This window comes from Lathyrus oleraceus, chromosome 1 (genome assembly GCF_024323335.1).
Source record: "Lathyrus oleraceus cultivar Zhongwan6 chromosome 1, CAAS_Psat_ZW6_1.0, whole genome shotgun sequence".
In the NCBI taxonomy this organism is placed as follows: Eukaryota; Viridiplantae; Streptophyta; class Magnoliopsida; order Fabales; family Fabaceae; genus Lathyrus; species Lathyrus oleraceus.
Window position 1 is genome coordinate 314315365 of NC_066579.1, and position 8176 is coordinate 314323540.

Genomic DNA, 8176 nt, shown 5'->3' on the forward strand with positions numbered 1-8176 from the left:
TTGCTCTTGAACTCCATTAAGCATAGGTGAGGTCCTAATTCTAAGTCCTTTCTCCTTTTTGCATTGGGTTCACACAAACAAAGGCAAAACAAGCACAAGGCAATAGTATATTTACACAATAATGCATTCAAGTGAGCAAAAGGCAAATGGCATAAACCTAAACATGAGCTCAAATGAGCAAAGGGAAAAGACAATATGAATAAATGAGCAAGAAGTTTAATTGCATTAAAGTAAATGGCAAGAATTAAATGCTTGAATTAAAAGTTAGTAATTAGTAGTTAGTGTTAGTGTGCCATAAGGCAATTTAGCGCTATGTTAAGCAATCGTAAGTGGACTAATGTAGTAGTCACACCTATCTGAGGCTGGTCAATAAAACTATAGGTAAATAAACACAAGTTAGGGACCATGACTAGTAAGCCAAGCTCCTATAACTTGCCATGCCAAAAGAAAAGAAGAATGACCTTGTATGGATTTCAGGTTCTTTGCTTGACCAAGAAGCAACCTATCATGGACACAAAGCAATTCACTTGATCTTTGATCAAGTTGAATTTGATTTGGATCAAAGAAGATTAAACCCCTCATATGTCAAGGCTAACCACAAATCATTAACTCATTGGTCAAAAGAAAAAGAAGAAGATGAAGAAGGAAATGAAATGTACCAAATGAAAATTCAAATGACATAACCAAAACAAAATGATCAAATGTGAATGGAATCAACATTAATCAATGGTAAACAGAAGTGAAATGAAGATTATAAGTCAAGAAAGGTCAAACATATTTTTGGTATTTTTTGGAATTAAAATAATACATAAAATAAAATGAACAAATCATGGTCAAACTTCAAATCCAATTCAAATCAAGTTGGATAAGTCCAATTGGGTCATCATAAGTCTAACATGGTCAAACTAGGTTTAACAAATTTTCTCAACATTTTTTGAAAATAGAAACTATTTTTAAACAATTAAAAATGAAGAAAAATAATACAAATGGACTAAAATCTCAAACAAATCTCAAATCAATTAAGAAATTGATGAGAATATTTTTCATAGACTTATCATCATCCACATGTCTTAAGAAAATATTTTTGGCATTTTTGAATATCAAAAAGTATTTAAAATGAATTAAAAACAATCAAAAACAAAATAATTCACAAAAAATATTAAATGGAATCACAAAAATAATTAAAAATCAGATTATGAAACTAGAATTTAAGAGAAAATTTTTGCAATTGGTCCCATATTTTTGTGATTCCAAATAAAGAGTTATGAATTTTTGAAAATAAAAAGAATTAAAGAAAATAAAACAGAATTTAATATAAGCTAGAAAATCCATAGCGCTTGGATCAACATTCATTAATTGACGTGGCTAATCCTAAGGCTCTCAGGCGCGCGCTCATCATGTTCATTAGTCAACAACACCACACCACGTATTAAAAAGAGTCAAACAAAAGCATGACTAGGATTAGATCATAACACTTGGATCCAATGCCCAAAGAGCTTCCACGTAAGGGACGGTGGTGGAAACCACCGTCTTCTCCAGCGAGCAAGTAAAAACCGGCCACCAGTTGCAGGCTTTGCAACCTCAACCAAAACACATTATACCAAATTAAAGCTGGGGTGGTGTACATCACCCCTGTAACCTTAGATTTCACTCAAGATCCCTATGGAAGGAGAAATCTGAGGTTGAAAATCTAGGTGTTCAATCTGAAGTTCATCAATTCAAAAAATTAAAGCCACCATTGGCTTGCCTCTCACACGAGGACTTCAGAAAACCAAACCAACACAAGCAATGCACAATATATGGTGAGATTCGAAGCAAAACAGTTCAGATGTAAACCTTTGAAGTGCAGTTTTGATGAACACGATCCACTCCAACTCTTGATTGCAACTTGATCTTGAAGTGATGATGATGCAATGCTTAGGAATTGGAAGTTGAAGATCAACCAAGGAAGTTGAAATTCAAGCTTGAAAAGAGAAGTGAAAATTCAAAATTCCTTTGGAGTGAGGTTAGGATTCAATTCCAGCAGGGTTTCAGGCGCCTTCAGGTTGAGAATTCAATGAAGCAAGCATCCTATTTATAGATGAAAGTGCAAGGCAAGGGAATGGAACTCGTGTGCATGAGAATTGGGTCCTCCATGCATGGGCCTGTACAGGCGCACGTGAGGCCCAAAAGCTGATGCAAATGAATGCTGAACACAAACCAAGTTGAATTGGTTGTGTGATTTGAATGGCATTTGCTTATATATCAAGATTTCCTGTGAATTCCATACTTGGACCTAAATGTTCCCTTCTTTGCAAGTCATACATAACAAATTCAAACATAGGCATGTGAGTAATGGTTGGAAAGGTCTTGACATAAGGAACAAAATCTACGTTGGACAAAAATCTGTTTGGAGTTTGTAAAATTGTGAAAACTGGCCATGAAGCTCAAGGTACAAAACATGTGTTTGAAAACATTTGCAAAAAAGTGACCAACTTCAAGCCCTTCTGTTTCAATGATGCAAGCCTCGAATGGGAAAACCTCCAACATTAAAGTTGTATATCTTTTCAAGATAATAAATTTGGACTTGAATTTGGAATCATTTGGATTTTTTATGAGAAAGTTATGGGCACTTAAAGTTGGACTTTTTCAAGATTCAATGGTTTTGGTCCAAAGTGACCTATAATGTTTTGTATTATCACACGTATTTCTTTTATGATTATGAAATTTTGTAAAACATAACATTTGAATTATAAATCTCAAACTTTCCAATTCAATTTGTCTCACCTCAAAATCATAAAAAATTAAGGCGTTAGGTCCTTGGGAAGTTGACCCAAAATTAGGGTTTCAGTCAAAATGACCTATAATGTTTTTAAATGAATGATGACCTTCCAAATGTCAAATGAATTTTTGATGAACATGAAAGTTTTTCATATAGTTCATTAGAACATTTCTTCTCTTAGGGTCATCTTCATTTTACAAACTCATCAAAAGTTAGGTCTCAGTGGATTTCAAAATAGTCAGATGATTTGACTGGTCAACTTCTCAAGTCCAAACTTCAAATCTTGATGAATGAATGATTGAGGACACTCACATAAAATCATATATGCTTAAAATTATGAATTAAATAACTTCCCTTGATTGATTTAATCATAGGTTGAGGTTGCTTCATGAGCAAGGCACAGTTAATGCATAGTTGAATTAGGGTTTCCTTGGAACACAAGCCTCAAACCCTTTGGTTTATCTTGATTAAATTGGAAAATTGAGATACTTGGGGAGACATATATGATGATTTAGAGCTTTGGGGACCATTTTCATGCTTGCTTTCATCTTCATCTGGCCACTTCAATGGGCATAGGGGCCTCCTAGGAGCCTTGGATCACATGACTGCTTAATCTTCAAAACAAAACAAGTTATTGACATATTTTTGTGCTTTTGGTTAGTAAACAAAATAATAAAAGCAATAATATACAATTCAAACATGCTTGGTGGTCTCAAACCACTCACACAAGTCCCAACCCTAGGGTCAGGAGCCAAGAAGCTATGATCCTTGAGGCAAATGCAATGAGCAATGATATGATGCCATGAGGGATCTTAGGGTCAAAATTAGGGTCTTACATCGGGGTGTATGGGTATTTGGAAAAATCCAGAATATCCATCAAGATAGCAAATGTAAGAGTGTCTGGCAAGACGCTCCAGCATTTGATCTATGAATGGAAGGGGAAAATGGTCTTTCCTAGTTGCCTTATTGAGCTTCCTATAAAATATGCACATACGCCATCCGCCTTTTATGCGTTTAGCGACATGCTCTCCCTTTTCGTTCTGCACGACTGTGATGCCTCCCTTTTTGGGTACCACATGTATAGGACTTACCCACTTACTATCAGAAATCTGATAGATTATACCAACTTCCAGAAGTTTAAGGACTTCCTTTTTCACCACCTCGCTCATTACAGGGTTGATTCTTCTTTGATGTTCTCTGGAAGGTTTTGAATCCTCCTCTAGCGAGATCTTGTGCATACAAATGGATGGGCTAATACCTTTTAGATCAGAGATGTTGTACCCTAAGGCAAAGGGGTATCTTCTTAAAACATTCAAGAGTTGATTCGTCTCATCTTGGTTTAAGGTGGCACTAACTATTACTGGGCGGGTCATTTATTCATCCAAAAACTCATATCTTAGGTTCTTGGATAGTTCCTTAAGCTCTTGGGATGGTTTTTGGGAATTTGGTGAAAGGTATGGAGTAAGATCCAGACATTCGTTAGTGTGAGGTTCTATTTCCTCTAGCTCGTCATCCTTTTCATTCGGGTTTGAAAATGGTTCGATCTTAGGTTCTGCTTGATTGAATTCTCTTATGCACTCATCTATGATATCGATCGCATAACATACGTCTCCTAGAATTGGTACCATCAGGAATTTTGAAAGAATGAACTCGATCTTTTCGTCCCCTACTTCGAAGGTTAATTTCCCTCTTTTAACATCTATTATAGCTCCGGCTGTTGATAAGAATGGTCTGCCTAAAAGGATAGGGATATCTTCATCTTCCTTGATATCCATGACCACAAAGTCTTCTGGGATGTCTTCCAAAATGCCTACATGATACTTAACAGACTTATCGGCTAATTGGAGGGACATCTTAGTTGGTTGTAATTCTCTGAAGTTTAAACTTTTACATACAGCTAAGGGCATTAAACACACACTAGCGCCTAAGTCTAAGAAAGCTTTGTCGATCACATGACTCCCTAAAATGTAAGGTTATAGAGAAACTACCAGGGTCTTTCTCCTTAGAGAGTTTGTCCTCGGAAACAAAATTGCATTCCAAGGGTTTTGAATCGTCGAGCCTACGCTTGTTGGTTAAGATGTCTTTGAGAAATTTGGCGTAAGACGGAATTTGGGTGATAACTTTGGTGAAAGGAAACTCTACATGAAGCTTTTCTATTACTTTTATAAATTTTTGATATTGGTTGTTGACTTTGGTTTGTTTATGTCTTTGCGAATATGGGATTGGTGGTTTCTACGGGGGTGGTGGTTTGTAAGTTTTATCCTTGGCTTTTCCTTCTTGCTTGGTTTGTTTCTCGGGTTCCTCCGGTTCCTCTTCTTGGTTGGTAGGTATATTTTCTTTAGAAGTTTTGGACTCGCTCATTGCTGGGTTCTGAGGCCCTTTATAAGCGGTCCCACTTCGTAACGAGATATCGTTAGCTTTCCCTCGAGGGTTTGGTTGAGGTTGTCCAGGAAATTGGCCTCCAGGTGTAGTTTGTGGGGCTTGGTTTTGTGCTACCTGTGAGATCTAGGTTTCAAGCATCTTGTTATGAGTGATTATTTGATCAACCTTGGTTCCTAATTGCGTTATAAGTTCGTTTACGTGAATGTTCTGGTTTAGGAATTCTTTATTTTGTGGAGTCTGGCCCGATATAAATCTCTCCATGATCTTCTCAAGGTTAGACTTCTGGGGCACAACTTGCATAGGTTGGTTTCATTTTTGGGCTTGATAATCTTGCGGTCTCTGAGGTGCATGATTTTGGATAAGGTTCTGGTTTTTATAGGAAAAATTTGGATGATTCTTCCATCCAGGGTTGTAAGTGTTTGAAAATGTGTTACCTTGGGCGTAATTCACTTGGTCGGTGTTCAGGTCGTTCAAAAGGTTACACTCCGTCGATTCGTGTCCTTTAGATCCATAGAGCTTGCACTCTGTGTGGACTACTGCTACGGTGTTAGTGTTTGTAGACATATGTTCGATCCTAAGGGCTAAAGCGTCCATTTTTGCTTGCATCATGTCTAGAGAGCTTACCTCATGTATTCCACCTTGGGTCTCCTTTTTCTCTATTGATGCTCGTTCAGTTCCCCATTGGTAATGTTTTTGGGCCATATCCTCAATTAGGTCACAAGCTTCAGGATAAGGTTTGTTCATCAGCGCGCCACCTACGGCAGCGTCGATGCTCATCTAGGTGTTATAATGGAGTCCATTGTAGACGGTATGGACGATCAGCCATTGTTTTAGGCCATGGTGTGGGCAGACTCTTAATAGCTCATTATATCTCTCCCAAGCTTCGAAAAGCGATTCTCCTTGGTTTTAAGCAAAACTAGTTATTTGGTTTCGAAGAACAACAGTCTTACTAGGGGGAAATATCTAACAAGGAATACTCTCCTAAGGTCTTCCAAGGTAGTTATTGAATTAGCTAGAAGTGAATCTAACCATGAACGTGCTCTATCCCTGAGGGAGAAAGGAAATAATCTTAAACGGATCACATCGGGTGAAGCGCCGTTAGATTTAAAGGTGTCGACTAGTTGGATAAAAACTTTTAAATGTTGATTCGGGTTCTCAGTAGCGAGACCCGCGTATTGGTTTTGTTGCACTAATTGCAACAAAGACGGTTTTAGTTCGAAATTGTTAGCCGGAATAAGGGGGTTTACTATAGTCGAACTAGGTTCCTCGTCAGAGGGTTGGGCAAATTCCTTAAGAGGTCTCCGGTCACGATTCTCGGCCATAGCTTTCTTAGTTCGGATGAGTAAGAGGCGTGTACGAGTATAACGTTCGGGTTCCGCTAAAGGATCTAATAAATTTCCGGTACTATGCGTTCTTCACATTTACCAGCTAATAATTCCTTAGTCTAGACGGTGTAAAAACAGGGTACGGAATTTGACGAAGTTGGTCCCCGGAAATGGCGCCAAAAACTTGATTGTGTGAATTCGCAAGTGCACGAATTGCGTCAAAGTAATACAAGAATATCGATCCCATAAAGACCAATCGTCAATCTATCAATTACTATTGTTACGGTGTTTATCTAAAGAGGTATAAAAGAGTAATTGGGTTTGCAAAACAACGGTAAATAATAAATGCAGGTAAAGACAGGTCGAATGTATTTCACGTCAGTTAAGTGATGTTTCGATTGTCTAAATAGAAATAATTATGAGGAAATATTTTCTACTCTTGAAAAGAATCCATTTAACAGGAACTGTCGCTTTCGCGTATTCAGAACCGACTTTACCCTTAAATTAAGGCCTTTTATTGTCACTTATAAAAGATGCGTAGAACGCTAAAGTAGTAAACTTATTTTTAAGAAATAAGACTCGTAAACTTAGTTGAAAAGTGATTTTGATTTGGAAAGTTTACCCAAGGAGTTTCCTAATTTTATATCTATCAACGCGTCCGAAAACAGTTTCAAAAATAGTTTTTCCCTAAAGTGATAAAAATTCCTAGTTACTAAGCCAGGGTGCTTTCGCACTCCTCGAATAGTTTAAACTAACCAAGTTTGTTTTAGAAAACTCAAGTTAAAAATCAAAACAGCCTTTAAAGTATTTCTACAAATTCAATATGTGAAACATCTCTTTAACCGTGATCCTTACATTCTAACCTTTAAAAGATTTAGCCAGACACGTAACACAAACAAACACAACGGTATTGATCATGATGAAAAGTGTGTTTTAGAATGTGAGGCATAAAGAGCGAGTAAAGTGCGTAAAATAAATAAAGTAACGTGAGTGCGAAAAATAAATAAAGTAAAGAGAGTGCGAAAAATAAATAAAGTAAAGCGAGTGCGGAAAATAAATAAAATAAAAGTGTAAATAAAAACCTGCTCCAAACGGAGGGCTTTAAATCTGGTACAAGGAAAATAAACCTCTGACTCTTGAAGCTAAAGACGACAACAATTTGAAGTGACCCAACTCAATCTCACTAAGGTGCGATAACCCCCTGATGTGATGGATTACCGCTATTACAAATGATAAATATAGGCTTAGTGTTGTAAACTAAGTTGGATGATTTGAGAATGAAATGGAACGAACTATTTATAGAGGATTTCAGTAACTTGTAAAGACCATGGTGCCCTTCAACTTCTCCTTAGTGGGAACGTGATTTCCAAAGGTGGCGCCCGCCATCCCTTCTTGGCGCCCGCCATGTGTGTAAATGGGAAAGACCATGGGAACGTGGCGGTTACCTCCTGGTTGAGGGCTGGTGAGTCATGGCTTCTCCTATAGCGGCCGCCATATGCAACGCCATGTGTACAATTTTCGCCGAAAAACCCTAATTTTAGGTCTTTTTGCTTCGTTTCTTCCAAAAGGGTCCGAAAGTGCTAAATATCTGAAAACAACATAAAAAAGAGCATAATACAAACAAAATGATAATAAAGTCCTAATAAACATATGAAATCCGATTCAAAAACATGGTGTAATTTAGTGTGATCATGCATCCGAAGGAAGT

The 8176-nt window shown here is 37.3% G+C and overlaps 1 non-coding gene across 1 annotated transcript; it reads left to right on the plus strand.

Moving 5' to 3' along the window:
* The first annotated feature begins 5975 nt into the window (after nucleotides 1-5975).
* Nucleotides 5976-6082, plus strand: LOC127116202 (small nucleolar RNA R71). Its single transcript, XR_007801173.1, has one exon. It is a non-coding gene; the product is annotated as a small nucleolar RNA R71 (small nucleolar RNA).
* Nucleotides 6083-8176: the final 2094 nt, after the last annotated feature.